Source organism: Paramisgurnus dabryanus, chromosome 22, assembly GCF_030506205.2.
Source record: "Paramisgurnus dabryanus chromosome 22, PD_genome_1.1, whole genome shotgun sequence".
NCBI classification, from domain to species: Eukaryota; Metazoa; Chordata; class Actinopteri; order Cypriniformes; family Cobitidae; genus Paramisgurnus; species Paramisgurnus dabryanus.
In genome coordinates, this window is record NC_133358.1 from 16118928 (window position 1) to 16143094 (window position 24167).

The 24167-nt window shown below is 38.1% G+C and overlaps 1 protein-coding gene and 1 pseudogene across 1 annotated transcript in view; one reads left to right on the forward strand and one right to left on the reverse strand.

The window, feature by feature from the left end:
- LOC135785275 (B-cell receptor CD22-like) overlaps positions 1-24167 on the forward strand; it is a 286056-nt gene that overhangs the window by 157792 nt on the left and 104097 nt on the right. The gene's annotated exons all lie outside the window — the stretch shown is intronic.
- LOC135785596 (5S ribosomal RNA) lies at positions 4825-4941 on the reverse strand (annotated as a pseudogene).

Below are 24167 nucleotides of genomic sequence, written 5' to 3' on the forward strand. Positions count from 1 at the left end.
TACAGTCAAAAAGTACTTATTTTTTAGAGATCACTTTATTCTATTTTCCCTTACTCTTACCAAACCAATTGAATTGTGCTGACGGACAGTTTAATTTAAATGTTATTTATTTTCCTTGGCCGAGATACAGCGTGCCACTCCCTGAAATTAATACGGTCGTAGCTCAGGCACCTTAAGTCCGGGGTGTTTGCCCTTTGGGTCCCTTATCCTACCTGAGAGGGCCTTTTCAACGAGCCAACCCCCGACTCTCTAACCCTTTCTGTGGCCGACGGTCTCCTGAATTTCAAACGTTCGTGGCTCGGTCGCCTTAAGTCCTAGGCATTCGCCCTTGGTGTCCCTTATCCTGAGAGGGCCTTTCCAACGAGCCAACCCTGACGCTCTAACCCTTTCCCCGGCTGAGATACAGTGGTCATTCCCCTGATTTTCCCACGACCGTAGCTTGGATGCCTTTGGGTCGCTTATACCCGAGGGGACTTAAGGTGCCCGAGCTACAGCCGTGGAAAAAATCGGGGAAAGGTCCACCGTATCTTGGACGGGGAAAGGGCTAGAGACTAATGGATGGCTTGTTGGAAAGGCCCTCTTTGGTAGTATAAGGGACCCGAAGGGCGAACGCCCTGGACTTAAGGTGCCTGAGCTAAGGCCAAGGAAAAATCTGGGAAGGGTTGACCATATCTCGGCCCGAGAAAGGGCTAGAGACTCGCGAGTGGGCTCGTCGGATGAAGATTTTTTCGCTTCTTTGATACCGACAACACATTAAGCCAGCAAAAAGTTGGATGGATATCTGGCCTGAGTTTCAGACACCAGGAAGTCTCTGCTCACGTTCACTGCTATTTGCAGCCTCTCTATCAAGACTAAGACCTTGTTCACGCTGTCCGTCCAAATCTGATTTTGTTGCATGTCTGACTGGACAGACTCACTGTCCACATTGTGTATCACAACTGTTTAGATCCGATCTGTGCGTCCTGTTGGGTTTTGCCATTTTCTGGATTATCTGCACTGTTTCTATGACAATGACGTCACACTGGCACAACAATCGTGTTTACATTTTACGTGACGCAACAGCATGACGTAACCGAAAAGCTACAAAAATACGATCAGAGCGGTCAGACTTAAATGTATTTCTGGAAATGTGATTTGAAAAGTATTTCAAACCACCTCTGGATATAGCTTGAAGCAGAAAAGAAAAAAAAACAGATTTCATGTGGTTTTTAGCTGTTCACACGTTCTAAATGTGATTGGGTTCCAATCGAATATGAACCAAAATCAGATTTGGACTGACAGTGTGAACAAGAACTAATACAACTCTTTCTGCACTGGCTGTCTGTGAGATGCTTGATACTCAATTTTGAAAATCAGCTTCTGCTTTAGTTAAATTCGAGGTTTCAAAACTTTGAGTAGCATGTTGGATACTGAAATTAGGTCGTTTTATAGTTGAAATACAATTAAATACAAACAGTTGTAAAGCAGAATAAAACCTTGTATGTGGTGCATTCACTTCATGTTTTTAGAGATTAAAAGCTTAAACAAGAATCTCTAGTTTAAATTTTTCCTGTTACTTTTACTTTTTTAATACTCAAGTACAATTTTAATGTGGTACTTTTTACTTTTACTCAAGTATGATTCTGGCCAGATACTTTTACTTTAATTGAGTAAAATTTACACTCAGTACTTGTACTTTCACTTGAGTAACATTTTTGAGTACTTTTTACACCTCTTTTGAAACACGTTCTGAACTACTGATTTAAAGCAAAAAAATCGTAAAGTAATATAAATGTTAAGAGTTTTTGAGAACTTTAGCTGCGAGCAGTTACCATTAACAACACTGATTCAGAAAAAACAGATTGTGATTATTTGATCCTCCACATTTAAAGATGCACTGCAGCCTACTGTATAAAAAATGACCTGTGTATTCTTGATTTTTCCTAATGGTCATACTGTATGTGCTGTGTGCTGTGTCTTTGCGTTTCTAAATACATTTCTATTTCCTGTTAAAGGTGTGAAACAGACCTTCGTCACTGGTGCGTCTTCCTGTAGGCAGTGTAATCATAGCTCATTTCATCTTAAGATGAGGATTTGATAACAAGGACATTTTAAACACTTCTGCTGAAGTTAAAACTGATCGTACTACCCTGTGGTAAGTATCTTTTATTAAAAGACTCTTTTGTTTTACTTACCAAATGCATAAAGATAAATAATATGAATATAAATTAAATTGTAACTACAATCATTTCGTTTTGTTCACATTTACACAGAAAAAATATTTTTATTTTGTTTTGAGTTTATTTTATAACTAACTAGTCATGGACATTTGAGCTTGAGACGTTTTTAAGGAAAAGTTTGTAATTGCAAGTGAAAAGGTTTTGTCAAATAACTTATAGAAAATAGACTCAGTTTTAATTTAAGTTGTTTATTTATAGTTTATATCAATATATTACCTTATATGTCAAAATCAATCTGAATTCCTTGCCTAACATCAGAGGAAACTATGAAATCAGAGCAGGTACAATGCATTTCAATACGCTTCCTACTTGTAAACCTATATTTGTATAGTGTACTTATTGATTGGGTACGATATGTAAGATTTTTGCATGCAAATATCCAAAAACAGCAACACAGAGTTATATATTTTGTTCACATATACTTATATTATCCCAAATATTTTATCAATGTTTGAAATTAGATAATTAGCGGTTTTTAAAAAAAAGCACCTCATCCCTGTTTCTTGTCATTGCTTATGTCCGGGTGAGACTCAAAAGGACTTTTGTGTCACTCTTGTGATACTTTGATGTATCTGATGCCAGTCGATCTGTTTATGTGAAAGTATAGCAGGGGCATTGCTAGAGGTGGGGGGCTTAGCCCCCTGAAAACATGACCCCACAAACACAGCAAATATTTTATGAATTTTTTATTATTATGATATTAATTATAATATAAACACAGTTGAAACAAAAATCGTTAAATAATACAGTGCATTAATTGTATGTATTTATCTTTGGTTTGTCAGTCCTCATGGTGGCTTCCTTGTTAATTGTTTGATGTTTTTATTCCCCTCTCTTCTGTCATTTTCCTTGTCAACTCTCACTATGTCTGTTCTTATTTTGGCATTCCTATTTGTTTAATCCTGATATTTCTTTGCATTGTCTCTGCTTTTTGTTGCTGACTTTTTAAACTTAGAACAATGTTAGCTCAAACTATTTTTAAAAGCATTACTCTAAATAATATAAGTGCATTTAGATTGGCTATTGTTCTCACACGTCTTTATTGTGTTTATTCAAGTTATTTAATTTTTACATACATACACATTGACATTGTAAGCTGTGTTAAATTGTAGGGCTGGTTTCCCGGACAAGGATTAGCTTAAACCAGGACTAGGCCTTAGTTTAAAGGTCATGCTCTTTCTGTGTTTTTGAAGCTTTGATTGTGTTTACAGTGCGCAATATAACATCTGTTCATGTTTCACGTGTAAAAAAAAACGTGGTATTTTTCACACACTTTACTTATTTGTATAGCGCTGTTTTCACTGTCCTCAAAACAGGCTGATGTCTTCCTTGTTCTATGAAGTCCCTCCTTCAGAAATACGTATCACGTTCTGATTGTGTAGTTTGTTAAGTGTGTTGTGATTCGATAGCAGCTTAGCTTGCCGTTAGCTTAGCTGGCGACTGCCGCATTCCTGTGGGCGGAGTTTAGTCAAAAAACTGTTCTAGTGACGTCATTAAAGCAGGAAGTAGAGGGCTGTAGTCCATACCGGCCGTTTGCTGTAGGCTTTGAAAGGCGAATTCTGTTAAAGAAAATAAATCGGCTGGCTGTGAACTTTGAGCTTTATCATTTTAAATGTATTATTTATGCTATTAATAATAATAATTAGTTACATTTATATAGCGCTTTTCTGGAGACCTCAAAGCACTTTACATATGAATGGGGGAATCTCCTCAACCAACACCAATGTGCAGCATCCACCTGGATGATGTGACGGCAACCATATTGTGCCAGAACGCTTACCACACACCAGCTTATTAGTGGAGAGGAGACCAAGTAATGTAGCCAATTAGTATATACTGTATATATATGGGGATGATTAGTAGGCCAATGGGCAAGTTTGGCCAGGATGCCGGGGCACACCCCTACTCTTTTTCGAATGACATCCTGGGATTATTTATGACCATAGAGAGTCAGGACCCCGGTTTAACGTCTCATCCGAAAGACGGTGCTTTTTAACAGTATAGTGTCCCCGTCACTATACTGGGGTGTTAGGCAGTGGCGGAGCCAGATGGGTGTCCAGGGTGGCAGTGTGCCACCCCAATTTTAATGCGCTACTTTCACTTAATCGCTATGTTTATTTTCGACGTGCGGCAGCGCAGCACATTGTTAAAAACAAACATTATGAATATTAACCCTCCCTGCGGTCGTGGCGCAAACTCTTTATTTTTCAATCACTGCGCAAAGAGACTTGGATTACTCTGCTGATTTTGGACTGATTTATACATAATTTAAAACATTAAAGTGTCATTTTTTGAATGTTGTGCTTTTCACAAAATTAAGAAAATAAACATAATGCGCGTTCTGTTATCTCTCCATCAGTGATGTCTTTTCAAAAATCCCTTTAACACACAGTAAATCAGATGTAAGAAATTCAGTAGAAAGATTTAAAATTCACCCTTATTATGTTTACATCTAATGCGATCAAAATATTCATTTATGCTTTCTTTTATGGACCCCGGAAGGTAGCTTTGGCCACCCCATTAAAAAATTTCTAGTACCACCACTGGTGTTAGGACCCACACAGACCACAGGGTGAGCACCCCCTGCTTGTCTCACTAACACCACTACCAGCAGCAACCTGGTTTTCCCAGGTGGTCTCCCATCCAAGTACTGACCAGGCTCAACCCTGCTTAGCTTCAGTGGGTAAGCGGTCTTGAGCTACAGGGTGATATGGCTGCTGGCATTAGCAACATTACACACTAACTAGGGTTTCAAAAATGAGATCAGAAAGAATGTGACCTTTAATAAGGAAGTACACCTAGTTTTAAGAAACATGACTTACTATAAAAATTACTGGTGGGCATTTTGAGGCAAAACAAAGGGCACTGATGTATTTTAAGATATGTCAGTTCAAGTTGTTTTCAGAGTTGGACAGCTCTTATATTTATTTCAGTCTAGGACCAGTCTTATCCCTGTCCGGGAAACCACCCCATAAAGATTTTTAATTATTAAGAAATGAGAAATAAATAGCTAATATGATGGAAGAGTTGTTTTATTATTACCTGATGAAAGATGATGTTTAATGACTGACTGTGTGTTGTTAACAGTGACACCTTCAGGCTGGAACAGATACTGTAGTGTTTAACAACTCCACACATAAGAGCTTTATAGCTGCTTTTAAGTTTTAACCAAAATAAGTGTTGTGTAAAATAAACGCTGATCTACCACAAACAGATGGAATTTGTATACTGAAAAACACAATAACAAATAATGACAAAAATAACAAAATAGATTAAATTTGTGTTTTCAATATCCAAAACATAGCAAGCGACTCTGCTGTTGCTTTGATTAGAGGTGTAGCGGAGGATTTTCTCGAATTTTAGAAAATAACCACCTTCTCCACTTTAAAAAAAAAAAAAATGCAATTGCGCAACACTCCTGATTGACAACTAGGAGGACCAATAGTCTTGATGATCCACCCGGAAAAAGAAAATCCTCCGCAATACCTTTAAGCCACACTTTGCGCTTACATTATAATGTAAAGGTTATAAATCTTTATTTCATGACGTCATGCATGAACATGATTTATGAGTCCTGTCAGATCAATTCATAACGCCCTACGTTTCATGCTCTTTCATCAAGCTATGCCAATGTTGATTAGCGAACTTTAGTGGAGAAAATAATATTGCCCATATCTATTTTTACTTTATATGAATGCAAAAAAAAAATTTTCTATAAATGAGAATCATCTAAATATGTCTCTGAGTATCATGAATACTTTAAATAACTGCATGAAATGTAATATAATTTAATGAATATTGGCAAAAATAGTGCACACTCTCAGCTTTATTTTGAGGGTATTCACATCCAATTTGGCTGAAGGATTTAGGAATTACAATTGTTCAAAATGTATCTCCCCCTTTTTAAAGAGGCCAAAAAGTAATGGGATAGTTGACTTAAAAGCTGTTGTATGTACATGAATTTTGTATTGTCCAGGAATTTTGTGTTGCTGAGCTCTCAAGTGTGTTGTTTTTTTAGTCAGAATGTACCAAATTGTTTATCTGGCCACTCTTATTGTTCCTGCTATCTCTCTGATGGATTTGTTGTGTTTTGAAACTAAATATGGTAAAAATTCATGTACATAAAACGTTTTTTAAGTCAACTGTACTATTACTTTTGACCTCTTTAAAAAGGAGGAGCTACATATTAAACAGCTGTAATTTCTAAATCCTTCAGCCAAATTGGCTGTGAATACCCTCAAAATAAACCTGAGAGTGTGCACTTTTTGACAACATTCATTACATTACTGTGATTGATACATTTTTATAAACCGTTAAAATAACACAAAATGTGCATCTGTTCCAATATTTATGGAGGTGACTGTATGTATGTAACTGTGTGTTAGGTCTCATATGAAGTGATGTCTGGACTGCAGATCATCTCATTCATTATCATCATCAGCTCTGTGTTACTACAAACTCACTCAGGTCAGTCAATCTTTACATTTGGTGTGATTTTGCAACAGGAAATGAAAAACTATCCAGCTATAAGTAAGGAATAATTGACGACGGGCCATTGAATTATAAGAAAATAATGCACACCCAAGGTGCAATTCAGCACGATGCGAAGCAGAGTGCTGTTACACCGCAGGTGTGCATTATTTTTTAAATAATTCAAAGGACCGGGGTCAATCATTCCCTCTTATACCACAGTTACCACAAACATTGCTCTGGTGCCTATTTTTAAGACATTTGACAAGTTAGGTGTGCGGTAATCAGAAATTAATGCATACCCATGGAACATTTCTCAGCCAATCAGAATACAGCATTCAACAGACCCGTGGTATAAATGATAATAATGTGTATTGATCTCTCTTATACAGTCATTAATGTGTGTTTCATGTTTCAGCTGATGATGATGTTTACTCAGCTGTACTTCCACACACAGTAACAGCTCTGACAGACTCTTGTGTGCTGATACCCTGCACATTCAATATCAATACATTTGAGGAAAAACTGCAGAACACAACACAGATTCATGGGATTTGGCTGAAAGAGACACACAACCTTTATGATGACAAGAGTTCAGTAGTGTTTAACAGCAGTCAAAACATCATTCAAGGATTCAGACACATAGAGATGATTGGAAACCTCACTGAGAGAAACTGCAGCACTGTCTTCTATAACATCATGATGAATCATTCAGACCCGTATTACTTCAGAATAGAAATGAAGCCAAATGTTTTCGGAGCAACATTTAAAGTCAATCAAACTGAATCAAGCAAGACTGTGAGGATCAATGTCACAGGTAAAAGCCTGAACTTCATCTTCTTGCAGACTTTTATTGTGTAGTTTAACTGAGGTATCAATTAAATTAAGAAGTATAAAAGAAGATAAATTGGATGAAATAAACAAAAGTCAAAGATAAAGACATCAAATGTTTATTACTCAAATAGAAATGAAAGCGTCCATAACACATGCTGTTTCTGATCTGATGTTAATCTGGAGTAGGGCTATAGAGTAGTATTACATCCTTCATATCTCAGAGAGTCTTTAGTTTTATCAGATTTATAAAAGACAGATTAGCTTTAGAGTCTTCGATAACGTATGAAAAAAATTGGGAGGAGGAGATACGAACAGCGGAAGTAGCGAGTCACGAGTTAACACTTTATACAACACTGACTGGATAACTTAGGATTCACTACATGTTTGTGTCGTTTGTATAATAGGCACTTACAGGCATTTTTCCAACAGAACACAGAAGTCTTAGTTAACAGACAATATCCATTGTTTCCATAATGCTGGCTTTCTTTTCCTTACATCCAAAAACACACTTCTTCTTTTGTGCCATTGTTGAGTTTGATATTAAACAAAGCTGTCGCATGAAGTGATGCCTGGAACTTAACGTCCTCTCCTGCTGATTGACGCGTGGGCGTGGTTTTCTGGGGGAAGTGCCAATAAAAACAAGTGATACGTATGGCTTACCCCTGAAATGTCAGCTGAACCTGTAATTGAAAAAAACTTGTATGAACCCTGGCGAAGTGCATTCAGCATAGAAGTACTAACTGCTTTTTTGACACTTTGCATTTGTTTAGCATGAGGAAACCAACTCTTAAACTGTATTAATAAGTCAGAATGCATGAAATGCCGTTGACCCCCCCCCCTTGAAACATTTGATAACAGCAGCACACATCATTGCTATAGAATCAATACAGTAAATTCTGTAAAATACTCAATGTGTAAGATGCATAAAGTTTGTGCAAAATCACTGTAACCTAACATATTATCAGACACTTCATGAAAACTGATTAATGACTGACTGTGAATAGTGCATTTTAATTTGTACAATGGCTTTGGTAAACCTTCACTTTATGTGATGCTGCATCCACACCACTAGGTGTCAGTGAAGTCATATCAGGCAATGTAATAACAATGTATTTTTATTAGAGAGCTGATAAATTTTCTCTGTAGATTCACCACAGCCTCCTGAACTCAAAAACAGTTCAAAATATGTGATGGAGGGCACTGCAGTGAATCTGATCTGCTCTGCTGAAGCTCCCTGCCCCAAACAACCTCCTACATTATCCTGGACTAACATCCCCAAATCTGCCAACATTACAACACAGTTACAGGAGAAACCTGATAAAACTCATTCAGTGTTTTCCTCAATGACCTTCAATACTTCATACATGGATCACAAGATGAACATCTCCTGCACTGCAACATATCCAAGAAACATCTTGAATAACACAACTGTGAACAGCACAGTAATGCTGAACATTGCATGTGAGATATTTGCATGTATCTGCGTTAAAAACATGCAAGTAAATATTGTGTCTCAATGTTTAATGACTGTCATTTGCTTTTCTCCCAAGTTCCTCCAAAAGAGACTCATATCATAATTGAACCATCTGCTTCAGTCACTGTGGGCACTAATGTAACTTTCACCTGCAAAAGCAAAGGCAGTCCATCAAATAACATGACGTACACCTGGTATAAACGTGGACAGAAGACACCTTTAGCACAGGAAAAGAAGATGAGCTTCATTGTAACTCATAATAATACAGGATGGTATTTCTGCACAGCACTGAATAAACATGGCAACCTATCATCAGAAGAGATTCAACTGTTAATCTCAGGTAATATTTATCAGAAAACATTCAACATACAGAACACTCTCATTGTAATGTAACTCATAATAATGCAGGATGGTATTTCTGCACAGCACTGAAAAAACATGGCAACCAATCATCAGAGATTCAACTGTTAATCCCAGGTAATATTTATCAGAAAACATCGAACATACAGAAGTTTACTGTTATAGTTTTGGAGATGATCACAGTTATACTCTTTGTCATTTATGCAGCATCTTTGTCTTTGTACTGTATTATGATATTTCTAAATACTTTATTATTTTTTAGGATCCTTTAAAGCTGTGATTTATGGCTGTATAGGAGGACTTTTGGCTTTGCTTGTGATTTCTGCAGTATTTTATTATATGAGGTAAAGATATAATAATAAATGTTATCATTAGGTTTCACAATAAACTAAACACACAAATGTATTAACTGTTGATTGTATTCTGTATCAGGATAAAGACATTGAGTGAGACCAACACCAGAAGAAAAGACCAGGTGGGTGTACAGTACCATTCAACATAAGCACTTTAATTTTAAAGAGAAAAATATAAAAAACATTATATCTAAAGGAATTAATACTTTATAAAACTGTTAGCCACTGTTCCAAAAATCTAATAAATAATTAAAATAAATAAAGATGAAGACAAAAAAAAATTTGTCTGTTCCAATACTGTAAAAAAATGCAGCATAAAGTTAAAACAAATTTGTTTTTTTTCCAATACAACCTTGTATTTTAAAATTTTGCTTAAAGTTGACATAACTTATAAAAACAAGTTGAAATAGTTTGATTTAATGTTTTAAGTTAAAGTACAATAAAAATATATGTTGATTTGACAAAAATGCTGTGTATTTTTACAGTGAACTTCAGATTTGAAAAAAAAAACTAAAATAACCTAATATTGATATATCTTCCTGTGATTTGTCTCCTCAGACTGCAGATAAAAATAAAGACATTGTGGATTTCTCTTCTAACAATGCTATTGAGATCAACATGAAGAATGAAATGTCTGAGAAAGAAACTGATGAGGTCCACTATGAAGAGATTGACTTCTCCAAACCACACACCGATCACATAAACAAGAAAAACCCAGACACAGAGTATACTGAGGTTCAAGAGTCAGAGAGAAAGAAACAAATCAAGCGTGTTCAGAAACACGAGGAACTCTACACTCTAGTCAAGATAAACTGATGCGTTTGTCAATGAATTAACTCTTTAATAACATTGTACAATTACCCAGATGGATAAGAACTTTTACATTTTGATGTAATAACAAAGTGTAATATTGGTTATGAATCTGCACAATCTTTGGAAATACCACAGTGACTGTTTTTACAAATTGTGTCTTTTTTATGGCTGTTAGGTTTAGTATATCAATCATGGACAGTTTAATACCTAAAGCAAATACGTATAATTCATAACATAAACACCTCTGTTAAATCTTGACCACTAACAGAGTTCAAAGATAACAGATGTGTAGCGGCTGACTGGATGTATTTTTCACTGATACAAAAGGCCTCTGTGAGTGTATGTAGTTTTACCCCATTGTGTGTTTTATTTTCCCTTGTATTGTTTAAATAAGTCTTAGTGTTTCACCTGCTATCTGCATATGCGTTCAGTTTCTATAATTCATGACAGGTAGCTTATGCCAGCTTTCTTCAGCTGAGTGCTTTGGTTGTTGTGATACTTATGCTTTGTTTATTATTCGTTATACGATGCGCTGGTTGGTTGTGATTTTGTCCCACCCCTCCTGCACTGTGATTGATTAATGTCCCTTAAACTGCCTGATCTTGTTACATGCTTTGAAGTAGTACTGTATTTCAGTAAGAAAGTTATTTTATGAAAGCCACGGGATTAATGTTTCTTAGAGTTTATGTCAGGGGTGGTCTACCGGGGTGGCACGGGGTGGCAGTTGCCACCCTAAAAAAAACATTGCCACCCCATTTGCCACCCCAGCGCTGGTATCCCAATATATATAATATACCAGAGTAGGCTCTTTTAGCCAGAAAGGCAATGTTTTAGGGTGGGAGACACATATCTGATGATGATTGGACAACCACATAGCTGATGATGATTGGCTTAATTTCTGTCATTAGCCAACCAGAGGCAGCAGTGTTCATACCCCTTCATAGACAAGCACGCACAGTCCGTCCGAGCAGAAAGTCTCAACAATGTAAAAAAGTAGTGATGGGGAAATGAAGCATCGAATCAAGCACCGATACTTCCCTTACTGTTTCGAACCATGATTCGATGCCTCAACGTGGGTGTCGAAAACAGCGCCATCTTTTGGTTAATAAAATATATAGCAGTCGCTTCTGGAAGAAGCTCCGTCAGTGAAGCAACAAGCTGATGAAATTCAGATGAATATTAATATTATGTGTACAAATAAAGCTTAGACAACATGTTAGTGAATGGTCAAAATAATAAATGTATTTACTCATTCAAGTGTGGCAAATATTTTAGAATTAATTAATAATATTTAATATTCATACGATTCAATACTGTATTTTATTGAATAATGTTCACACGCACAAGTATATGTACATACAATACTATCTATTCAGTATTATGTAAGACTAAAATGTAAATAATGCAAATAACTGCCAAAAAACCTCTGGGGTTCGAACGTTCTGACACGCAAAACGAAGCGCACACGTGACAAAGCAGAATGCAAAGCTTTGTTTGTCACTAGTCACGTGATTTCCACGTTAACAACACAAGCTTCGAATCGATGCTTCATCTGGCACGCCCACTTTTGCTCAACACAAGCTCCGAAGCTATAAAAAAGTCCACGTCTTGCCAACTTGGTGACTTTGTCGCTAGATTAACGTTTTAGAGTTTTAGACCCCTTTAGCGACTTTATTAAAAAAGCGACTAGAACAAATCTAGCGATCTTTTCTGGCGTGGTTGAACACTTTTGGAGACTGCCGTGAAAGCATGCATCGCCCCATCCAAGGCACTCACATGCAGCCCGGTTCTCGCGCTGCAGTCCATCCCTTCCGAGTCGCACAGACCCGCAACAACAGAGCGATGGCAAGTACAACAAGCTCAAAACAAAGGTAGCGGACGCAAACACAAAGTATAAAAAGCACAAACGTTACTTTTCTATTGTTGAGGTGAAAGGCAAGAATTATTATGTAACGTGCAACTTATGCCCATGAAAAAAGAGTCTACATCTGTAGCGAGTAATTCTGATCTAATGAAGCACCTCACATCGTCACATGCTCAGTGCGGTCCTGGCTAGATTTAAGCCCTGGGCGAACCATCCCTTGACCGCCCCAGAAAAAAAAGAATTACCCCCAAACCCCGCCACCATCATGTATTATTTTATTATATATAATCTTAAATACAAAAAGGTAACAAGAACAGAGAAAAACATGTAAAACAGTATAAACACCCACTCATGCACACACACGCACGCACACACACGCACACACACACACACACGCACACACACACACGCACACACACACACACACACACACACGCACACACATGCATGCACGCACACATGCGCGCACACAGACACACACCTGTGAAATCCTGCAAGGATCATGTGGCTGAGGAGGTGGATGGCTCCAGGACCATCCCTGAAGAGGGCTGTGTGGCTGCAGATGTAGATGGCTCCTCATCAGACTCCACAACCATGTCTGTTGCTGCTGTGGAAGTATCTGACCCCTCATTTTGGCCAGTGGGTGCTCTAGCTCAAAAATATTTTTTAAGTGCACCTGAATTTACAATTAAGATACAATTTGTAAGTTAGATACACTTATTTCACACATGCATCAGTTACCCAATTAAAATGACCATAACACACATTTTATTAGCATTTGTTAACATCCTATAAACTAAGCATAACACACTACAAATTATTTAAAAAGCTATATCACTGTGTAGCTTACAAAATGCCATGTCAATGTATATTAGAAGTTATTTAAGTTAACATATAGCGTAAAGCAATAAAAATTACAAAGTCAGGAGGTCTGTGTGAATTTGCACTTTTTGTGTTGCACACACAAACTGTTGCCTGGGTGAAGTTGCATGACATGATGCCTCAATTCTAATAGTTGCTAGTTCAGCAAAACTAAAACCAAATACAGTCGTATTCTGTGGCTAATATCAACAAATTAGCAAGAGACCGAGGCTAATATAAATAGCCTATTTTACTACTGTCACTCACGTCGTCACTCATAGAAATTGGCATATCTTTATCTTTTTGCCCGTTTCTCCTCATCTTCTTGTCTTCTTTTTCTTAACTGGGCAACTGATGGCTTATTTGGTCTTTTAATTTGATCCATGATGATGAAGACTCGACATCTTTAACTTTGCATTACATTTTGCCAACAACAACGTCCGTTCGCAGGTCAACCGGAGTCACGTGACGTGAGTCACGTAGATGACTATACTTTTTTCACATAACCCAATTAATCATATGTTCGTAGGTATATGGGTCTATGTTAATTTTAGGAATGAAAAATGCAATTTATTTGGAAGCAGACGCAGCAGTTTGTGTCGTGTGGCCTATCTGGCCTGGGATCAGTCAATCCCTTGCTCGCCCCCCTTAAGGCGAGCGAGGGACTTGCAGTCGCAAGTTGATTCCCCGCCCCCCTCCCCCGTGCCTCTTCTGACACGCACACAACCGGTAGTCTAGAAAACTGTTTTGATATAAAAAAAAATTCTTAGGGCGCTCATGCGCCCTCACAGAGATTGCGCCCTGGGCGTTCGCCCACATTGCCCATAACAAAAACCGGCCCTGCACATGATGCCAAAAAATTTGTGGTATCTCTTTAGTGTCTTTAAATTGAGTGATTAAGTTGAGTATCACATCAGCAAATCAGAGTACTGATATATTGTCATATTTTACAGATAAATGTTGCATGAGGATAAGACAAAAATTAAACTGTTGATTGTTTAATATTGCCTGAGGTAGTTGCTTGGTAGTTAAAACAACTGAACTGCAGGTTTGTGTAGGCAGTAAATATCTTTTAAGCAGTTCTTTCTAGAGTTAGCCCGTCATGTCTTGTTAGCTACTGCAGCAATCAGAATATTCCATACATGCATATGCTATCACTCGTTATGATATAGTCTTCATTAAGGAGACAAAACTATTCAGTGTTGTGTATGTTTAGAAAGCTTGAAAGACAACTTAATGCTGCATTTTCCAGGATACTATGAAAAGAAAGGCTGATATCCATTTTTTTTTACCAAAAGAATAGAAAAATCAAATATTGTGGGAGTGGAAGGTAAAAATAAAACAGAAAATTATGGTTATCATGGTTACAGTCAGTGTTTTTAGATATTGCTAAGATGTATGTATTAACTTAGTAATAAGACAAAGGGTGCTACAGTAGAAATGTTAAAGGTAGCTGCTTGGGTACTTATAGGAACATTTGTTGTTGCGTTTTTTTATGTTATATACACTTGAGGTCCAGTGTATACCCTGAATATAGTATATACAGTATATAATTTCTTGCATCCACGACAACCATGCAAGGATGCTTACTTCATTGCCACCCCTCGTAGTTCTCATGCCACCCCCTTGCAACCCAATTAATAATTTTCTAGATCCGCCCCTGGTTTCTGTACAATTATGGGTTTATTTGGTGGACGAATGCATTCATTAATTGTTTTTAATTATGCAAAATCAGGTAAAACCTATAAATTTGTATAATTAATTACATATAATTATACTTATTGTTCCCTTTGATCTGAAATCTGGGATTCTGGAAGCTGAATCGATACAGCTGTATACAGTATAAGGTCCCATGTATTTTTGCACTTTTCTAAGGCCATATGTACTCCGAATGCACTGTATTGCTCTTCCTTTTTAAATGTGTGAAACCAAACCATGCTGGGTCTTCTGGTAGGCAGTGGTATCACAGCTTATGCCAGTGGTTCTGTAACTGGTGGGCATGAGATGGTGCCAGGGGGGGCCCAGTTTTATAACATTTTATAAAATACATTATTTTATCATAAATTCTTTTAATCAAACCTCAGAAAAATAAGGCTTCTTACCAACAGCACTACATTGTATAATTTTATATGTGAAGAGTTGGGTTGCAAAACGCGATAAACACCATTAAAAAAATGTATACTGCCAAAATCAGTATTGTATCTGGTCAGTATTAACGCTTTCCCCACCATTGAGAAAACATTTGCATAAAAAAGTATTCCTGTTCCTTGGCCCACTTACCCAATTTATGAAAAAACTGAAGCCAAAATGTTATTTATTAATTTTAAACTCTGTGTATGTTTTGATAGTGATTCTGAATCCGGGCTGCGTTCTCCGATAACGTTGTCTCTTAGCGCGCTACGAAGACTCTTAAGGTAAACCTTAACTACAGGTATACCTCTCCTACGTGTGTTCTCCGAACTATACCTTAGGATGTTGCTTAAGGTAAACCTTCTTAAGTTCGACCTTAGCGGGTGCTGTCCATGGTGGAGGTGCTGAATAGGTTGATATCGATTGCTTGACAATCAATTATTCACTTCATGTAATAGGTTTCGCTGCGTTGTGAGATAGCGGTGTCATTTATTAAAGAAACATTTTAGAAATAGTTCAAAATTAAATTTATTAGGAATATCTGGTAAAAAAATATTTCAAATTGCAAACAACTAAATTCAACCTTCTACATTTTATATCAAACCCGTGCAAAACCCGCAACTTTATTTCCAAACGTATCATGTTTAAACTGCTCCAATTCATCCGCTATGCCTTGAAAGGATCATTTATATTAGGGGGTTCCCAATAAGTGCGTTGCACAGGGGAAGGTGGGTCGTGCAAGGACTTCGCTGTGCATTACACTTAAAATATAAAGTACAAACTGCTGTTGTTCATTAGTTCACGCGTTTATTGTGCTTGGACACTGGATGCGCAAGCAGCGTGGTTACAATGCGGATAAAGCTTAATGGACACATTTCTGGAGCCTGTCTGTCTAAATATAACATATAAAATATTATATAATGGCCTATATAAATATATAGTATGATTGCTGTAGATTTTAGCTTTGATTAGTTTTAATGTGGAAATGTTGTTGACCTTAGGAGACTATACAAGCAGTAATCAAGTGCACAGTTTATTTTGAATGTTTATAAAGAATATGGCATGCAGTTGCCTCAAAGTTATAAAACATTAAAAAACTTCGATGCAAAGTCGAATATTAACATTAATAATCATAATTAGTTTTTTTTTGTAATTTTTCCCGATTTATTTATGCAGCTAAAATACGAGCCGGTAGACTAAGATTTAACGGATATGAAATGCACAAATGAAATAGTAGGATTCGCTGTATAGCTGCCAGTATCACCAACTCCATCACCCAAAATATATATTTTAAATAGTTTCTTAATCCTGTAGCATTTAATAGTTCGCAGCTGATGACGTCCCTTTGGAAAACATAATTAAAAATCTAACAACCATCAATGTAATGATGTCTAATTATGTAAATGTTTTATAAAAAAAATATTTGCCTAATTAAACACGGAGTGTATTGCAAATTTTTTTTTTACAAATATTTAGTTATATAGACTGCAATGTAAGCTTTTATGAAAGTGATGGCCCCTAGTGGAGTCATGTGGGATAAGGTATAGCTAAGAGTGCTCCAGACCAACCTTCCGAACATATGACTTACAGAAGGTATACGTAACTAAGAACGTTTCGGCAAACACGTATTAGCGATAAGGTACAGCTTAAGGTACAACTTAAGAACGACGTAGCGTTAAGGTAGTTTCGGAGAACTCAGCCCCGATCTCTAACAAAATTCCTTCAGAAAAATGGAATTATTTCAGCTTTTTGCTAAAAAAATTGTATTAGTAGTTTTAAAGAGTTTATAAGCAGAGAAAAAAACATAGATATGATGAAACGTTTTTTTCCCGTTTTGTTTGTTTATTGTTTGTTTGAAAGCAGAGGGTCTGTTCTTTCATTTGATATATTTGTATGTTTATATAATTTTAGAAGAAAATTTTCCTGAAAGGCATTTTGTGAATTTGTTTGCCCCCCCCACCAATTTTTTTATTAAAAAATAAAGAAATTACCAACATTTATAAAAAGAACAAAGTTGCACATGGGCCTAAAATTTGCATTAGGTTCAGAAATCAAATCAAATGAATCATAACACTGTCTTTATTGTATGAATTAAATATATTTATAATTTTTTAGAGCTACAGAAATGATTTTCTCTTTGTCTTGGATTGTTTGATTAACATTAATGACTTAAGTAGGTTAATTGAGGATACTGTCTCTTAAGAAACGGACCTGGGCCCGGTTCCCCGATAACGTTCACTCTTAGCATGCTAAGAAGACTCAAAAAGATATATCTTACCAAAGTTGTTGATTTTCCTAAGTGTGTTCCCCGAAGTGTCTCTTAGGAAGCTTCTTAACACGCTGCCTCTAAGTTCGACGTACAATGGCGCTGTCCCAAGTGAAGGTGCTGAATTATTTGCGATCGATCACTCAGGGATCGATTTTCCACTTCACGCGAAGGTGAATTACGACGTTAAGAAAGACAACACGTTATATACAAATGGAACATTACTCAAATTATTCCAGTCACATTTTTTTTAACATAGTTTAAGTTATCCGTAAAATGTAGACTATTAATTAAATTATCAAATTGTCAGTAATACGGGTAGACGAATCGAGTATCCCTCGCTATTTATCCACCCTCCTTATCCCGTTGTGCCACTTGTGCGGCTTCTTGACATGGGTTTTAACTTTAAACAAATATGTAATACACTTTTATACGAATGTTAAGGTACTTAACAATCAGAATTGATTGGCAAGCAGCTGCAGTATTTCTGTTTAATGCGGTTTTGCTTACCATTAATGTTTTCAATAAAAAGCAACCTAGTTAGATAGAGAATATGGTCTGAGAAGATCTAGCAGCTCCATAATGAGTTGTCTTGGAAGGCGATTTTTTTATTTAGCCACGTCAAGCAAAATGTCAAAGATTTAAGGGTTGATGAATAAAAAAATTGGCATGGACTAAACAGTTACGCGGCCGGTGTTGTGTGGAAGTCTGTTCCCCCTATGTTTCCCTTTAGTGTAGTGGTTTTATAGCATTTTTATCACATTATACGTTTATTCTTTATAAAGTTGTAATGGCTACTGAGATGTGTGCATTTATGTAATGTATCTTGACTGTTCTTGATTGTAAGTCAATTATTTTTACAGTATGAATCATATTATATGTATAATATATATTTATTATGTTTGGAAACATAACAGTTTTAAAACAAACAGTAGAGAAAAAAAGAAAAGAAAAAGACAGGCTATATGTTAAAAGACATAAAACTGTCAAATATGAAATATTTAATAAATTGTATAATAGAATACATGATATTATTGCTTTTTAGTATAACCAATTGAAATCTTTAATCTTTCTAAATAAATTATAAATGTAACGTGATGAAAACGCTATAAACATAGAGGAAACAGACTTCAATGAGGAACAAACACCGGCGCCGTCTTTGATTCATTAGTTCTGATACCAAATAAAGTCAACTGCATAAATAGTCCTGTATCCATTGCAAACATATTTTATTATGTTTATTATGTAAGTCTTAAAAATGTCCATAACATAAAATCATTGTCTGCATACCATAGTTTGACTTGTACTGCGCTGCGCTGATTTCTAAAGACTGCGGCGATAGCTTTTTGCACTCAAACAAAGCTAAGAGAGAGCTTACGAATGGTCCAGACCAACCTTACGAAAGTGTGACTTACAGAAGATATACTTAGCGTACGAACGTTTTGGGAATCGTGCCATAGAGTTAAGAGAGAGGTTAAGGAATAGGTTAAGAAATACTTAGCGATAAGAACGTTTTGGGGAACCGGGCCCTGGTTTCTTAGCAGCCTATGTTAATCGTTAACGATTTAGGACAAATATGATGTTATTTAATGTTAAAATATTTGAGTGGCGCGGCAGGAATTTCAGCAGCGTCTGTGTTGTTTTGATGACGCATGCAGCGTGACTGGTGAACACTGACTGGTGGCGGTGTTGCCAGATTGGGTGTTTTTTTCGCTACACATTAAGGCCTGTTTACAGTGTGTCTTAGTCGACTTTTCCCTATTGAATGACGTTAAACTAAGAGAGCGTGCCTTTCACAGGCACCAGAATGAATGAGTTCACAGTAACGTTCATCAGGCAGTAATACAGTACGTTCAGTTCAAGTTCGCCCAAAATATGAACGAGTTCATGAACTTTCGTTCAATGAACTTGTTCAGGCACAACACTGCATATTCTTAAAATATACATATTCTTATTTTGCCTTTACACGGACCACCTGCAATACCCTCACGGACAACTAGTGGTCCGCGGACCACAGTTTGGGAATGGCCGATGTAGACCATGTTGATTTTTCTTTCTGCATTACTCTTAGTATTATACTTTAATTCTTCGTTTTGCATTGCTTCAGCCGCCATACAGAAATAATTTTCCCTACACCTTTCCCCATAGTTGGTGCAAACTTAATAAGCATCCTCTTACGCTTTCATCACAGTGGCACTTGGTGAATTTGCTTCACCTGCACACTCATGCTGCTATCACTCCCACTTACATCATGCTAGAAAACATGCCAATTTTATTATATTAATATATTTACACCCATTGTTTGGCTTTATCTTACACACCGCTGTGGGCTTCCCGTTTTCTTTGACCTTTTCAAGTCTCGCCCCTTTGAATTGCTGGTCGAGCCCCATCACACATTTACATTTCCTTTTGACTGCAGGCGGGACCCCGTCCAATGCTGCGAGTGTCTCAGCTAATGCTCCCGTTGGATCCTGCCAGGGTCGGACGCCTAATTTTGCTCTTTTAATCCATATACTCGAGCATTTCTGTTTGTCTGCAGACGGGACCTACCTATCCAATGTCGTATGCATCCCAGCTAAATCCCTCGTTGAATGCCTCGTTGGATCATGCTTTAGCTCATTCCCTATCGATTACATGTTAACGCAAACTCATGAAATAGGATTTCTATGATATTATTTGTCTTTAAGGACCTGATGGTACACAGATGTAATTGCTGTATGTTTGGGAGGAACTCTGGCTGTACTTTGTTGTTGTTTTAAAAAGAAGAAGAAGTTGTTTTATTTATAAATTGCCTGTCCACAGCTTAAGGTCACTTCACATAGTGCTATACAATACATTTGCACATCCACATCCACACTACAAACCAGAGGTGGAAAGTAACGAATTACATTTACTCACGTTACTGTAATTGAGTAGTTTTTTTGTGTACTTTTACTTTTTTGAGTAGTTTTTAAAATCTGTACTTCTACTTTTACTTAAGTATGTTTTGTTTATAGTATTGTACTTCGCTACATTTTAAATCATATCCGTTACTGAGTAAAAAAATATTTTAAAAAAGCAAGGTGATAAAGACGCGCAACGGATGATTGATGGGCGGGGGAACGCGCAAAAAGAACCATGGAGAGGGACGAGACAGGCACACGCTAATGCAGACCCGCCTCAGTTCAAATCTTATGAAAGCAACCCCAGGCCATATTTGAGCGACCACTTTTCACTGACGCGAAGCGAGTCTTTCATTCCTATGAAAGGTAGGTTTCTTAGCTTAAAAAAGCTTTTTATTTTATTAACTTTTTATTATTGCACTTTAATTGTAAAGATGTTACTACAATTAAAAACAACTAGTTGGAGATTTATATTCCCTTGTCGTTTTTGAACTATACTAAAATCCTCCACCTCTCCCCGCTGTAAAAAAAGTAACTTTTACTCTGAGTAAAGTTAAAATGATTTACTTTTTACTTTTATTTGAGTAGATTTTTTGACCAGTAACTTTGCTTTTACTTAAGTAAAATATTATAAAAGTAACTTTACTTTTACTTGAGTACAATATTTTATTACTTTTACCACCTCTGCTACAAACATATAAGGCCAGATTTAGCCACATTATCCAAAATACAAAATAAGTATGAGCTAAACTTTCAGCATCAAGAACTGACTTTATATCCAAGGGTTATTTTGAACACACCAACCACATGCAGTGGAAAAATGTTTCACATAAGCCCTTGGATATTAGTATATAAAGATCTGCTCAACAGAGATAAGATCAGTGCTTTAGATGAGTCATTTACACCCATATGCGACAAAAACAACATCAGATGTCATCAGGAGTTATTTTGTCATTATGAATAGCATACCTTTTTATAAGTTATATTAATTGTAAGAAAAAAGAGAGCAAGATTTTCAGCAAGCCATAGGGGCTTCAACTAAGTCTTAACTGTATATACAATCGTATATATACAATCTCAAATCAGAAAAAGTTGGGATACTGAGAAATTGTGAGTAAAAAAGGAATGGAATAATTTACAAATATCATAAACTTATATTTTATTCACAATAGAATATAGATAACATATCAAATGTTGAAAGTGAGACATTTTGAAATGTCATGCAAAATATTGGCTCAATTTGGATTTTATGAGAGCTACACATTCCAAAAAGTTGGGACAGGTAGCAATAAGAGGCCGGAAAAGTTAAATGTACATATAAGGGTCAGCTGGAGGAGGACCAATATTTAGGAATAGGAATGTTGTCCCAATCTTGTTTAATACAGGCTTCTAGTTGCTCAACTTGTCACGGAGAACAAAAGAGGACCAAAGGCAAAAATAGCAGGTGAGTCTTTTCTTTAATATAAAATAGACAGAGCCGTACAGGCAGATGCACTTGGTGAAGAGTAACAAATAAACACAGGCAAGACCGCACTGGTCGAATAACTTAGGAGGCCACAGTCCTTCAATGAACAAATAAAGCAGGTCTGCTAGGGCATCTAGCCACGAGTAGGCTGGCAGACTCGGCCGGCACCGCGGCGTTTAAATGTAGGCTGTGACCGGCTGCGGCAGCAGCGACGGGCTCGAGAGGCAGCGGGAAATAACAGGAGCGCTTGTGCTGCTTAGGCACCCTCCACACACCTCCTCAGCAGAGTAACTGGACAAAGAACAAACTGGGTAACAAACAGGACTACAATTAATTATGATTACACCAAGACTCGACAAGACAGGACAAGAGCACGGCTCCGTATCAAAAATAGAGAGAGGCACAACACAGCGTGACCATAAATCAATAATCCAACAGAGGAAGGGAAAAAGGAGAGAACTATATATAGGGAGGCAAATCACAGGATGGGGAGCAGGTGAGGGAATGAGGAACAGCTGAGGGGAGCGCTAATAGATTAACAAGCGAGTAAATGAGAAACAGAAAGAACCCAATAACGTAACAGTACCCCCCCCCCAAAGTGCGCCACCTGGCGCACTAGAGGAGGAGGGCTGGCGCGAACGATAAAAGTTATCAATGAGTGAGCAGTCCAGGACATCCCGGGCAGGAATCCAACATCTCTCCTCCGGACCATAACCCTCCCAATCTACCAGAAACTGACGACCACGACCACGGGGGCGGACATCAAGGAGTCTACGGACACGATAGACAGGGGAACCCTCTATGTGGATAGGGGTGGTGACGGGACGGGGAGGGGGCGAATGACGGGCTTGAGACATGAGACATGAAACACCGGATAAACGCGACGAAGGTTAGAGGGCAACCGGAGCCTGACAGAGACAGGGCTGAGAATAACCATAACGATACGATAGGGTCCAATAAACCTGGGGGCGAGCTTTCGCGAGGGGAATTGGAGAGGGAGATTGAGGGTAGAAAGCCAGACTCTCTGTCCGCACGTGTAACGCGGGCTCTTAATACGATGCCTATTGGCGGCTCGACGGGTGGCAGACCGCGACTTACAAAGGGCGGACCTAACCACTTTCCAGGTGCGTTTGCAGCGCTGGATAAAGGCTTTGACCGAGGGCGCCTTAGATTCAGAATTGGAGGCGGAAAACAGAGGTTGTTGGTACCCCAGGCAGCTCTGAAAAGGTGATAAACCGGTGGCAGAAGAGGGGGCGGAGTTATACGCATATTCTGCCCACGGGAGCTGTTCGGACCAAGACGCGGGGTTGCGAAAAGCGAGGCTGCGTAGGATGCGCCCCATTGTCTGATTAGCGCGTTCAGCCTGACCATTGGTCTGAGGATGGAAACCAGAGGAAAGGCTGATCGAAGCCCCGATGAGACGACAAAACTCCTTCCAAAACAGAGAGGAGAATTGTGGACCCCTGTCTGACACGACATTCTCGGGGAGACCATGGATCTTAAAAATGTGGTCAACGACAATCTGCGCAGTCTCCTTAGCGGAGGGGAGTTTAGGAAGCGGGATAAAACGGGCGGTCTTAGAGAAACGGTCGATTACGGTGAGAATAACTGTCTTGCCTCCAGACGGAGGGAGGCCAGTGATAAAGTCAAGAGCTATCTGCGCCCATGGCCGAGACGGAATAGGTAAAGGTCTGAGGAGACCAGCGGGGGGCCGGTTACTGGTCTTAGTCTGGGCGCAAACAGAGCAAGATGCGATGAAGCGGCGGACGTCGCGTTCTCGAGTGGGCCACTAAAATCTCTGGGAGACCGAGGCAATAGTGCCTCTGACTCCAGGATGTGCAAATATCTTGGAGGCATGCCCCCACTGGAGAACGGCGCGTCTAGCGGAGGGCGGGACAAAAAGTAAGCCCTTAGGGCAGAGACGCGGTGTGATAGTGTTGGAGAGAGCGCGCTTAACCAAACGTTCGATTCCCCAGACCGCCGCTCCCACCACCATTTGCGGAGAAATAATGCCCTCCACAATGGGAACAGAATCAGGGGGAGCGAACTGATGAGAGAGAGCATCAGGCTTTATGTTCTTGGAACCGGGGCGAAAGGAAATAGTGAAATCAAAGCGCGCAAAAAATAGGGACCAACGGGCTTGACGAGCATTGAGTCTCTTAGCCAAACGAATGTA